A 1067-nucleotide genomic window follows, 5' to 3' on the forward strand; every position below is an offset into this window, starting at 1 on the left:
GAGGAAAAGAGAGAGAAAAAGAGAAAAAGAGAGAGAAAAAGAGAAAGAAAAAGAGAAAATAGAAAGAGAATGAGAAAAAGAGAGAGAAAAAGAGAGAGAGAAAGAGAGAGGAAAAGACAAAGAGAGAGAGAAAAATAAGAGAAAACGAGAGAGAAAAAGAGAGAAAGAGAAAAAGACAGAAAGAGAGAAAAAGATAAAAAGAGAGCGAAAAAGACAGAGAAATAGAGAGGGAGAAGTGAGAGAAAAAGGGAGTAAAAGAGAGAAAAAGAGAGGGAAAAGAGAGAGAAAAAGAGAGAGAAAAAGAGAAAAACAGAGAGAAAAAGAGGGAGAAAAAGAGATTGAAAAACAGAAAAAGGTAGAGAAAAAGAGAAAAAGAGAGAAAAAGAGAGAGAAAAAGAGAGAAAGAGTAAAAGAGAGAGAGAAAGAGAAAAAGAGAGAAAAAGATAAAAAGAGGTAAATAGAGAGAAAAAGAGTATAAGAGAGAGAGAAAAAGAGAGAGATAAAGAGAGAGAAACAGAAAGAAAAATAGAGAAAAAGTGAGAGAAAAAGAGAAAAATAGAGAGGGGATAAGAGGGAGAAGAAGAGAGAGAAAAAGAGAAAAAGGTGAGAGAAAAAGAGTAAAAGCATGAAAAAATGAGAGAGTAAAAGAGAGAGAAAAAGTGTGAATAATTGAAAAGGGGAGAAAGAGAAAAAGAGAGAGAAAGAGCAAAAGAGAAAAAGAGAGAGAAAAAGAGAAAAGGAGACAGAAAAAGAGAGAAAAAGATAAAACGAGAAAAAGAGAGAGAAAAAGAGAGAAAGAGAATATGAGAGAGAAAAAGAGAGAGAAAAAAGAGATAAAGAGAGAAAGAGAAAAAGAGAAAAACCGTGAAAGAAAAAAGAAAAAGAGAGAGAAATAGAGAGAGAAAAAGAAAGAGAAAAATAGAGAGAAAAAGAGAAAAAAAGAGAGAAAATGAGAAAAAGAGAAAAACAGAGAGAAAAAGAGAGAGAAAAAGACAAAAGAGAGAGAAAAAAGAGAGAAAGAGAGAGAGAAAAGAGAGAAAAAGAGAGAAAAAGGGAAAGAAAAAGAG

Source organism: Chiloscyllium plagiosum, unplaced genomic scaffold (assembly GCF_037043375.1).
Source record: "Chiloscyllium plagiosum isolate Xiang-an unplaced genomic scaffold, Cpla_swu_hap1 HiC_scaffold_30, whole genome shotgun sequence".
Lineage (NCBI taxonomy): Eukaryota > Metazoa > Chordata > Chondrichthyes > Orectolobiformes > Hemiscylliidae > Chiloscyllium > Chiloscyllium plagiosum.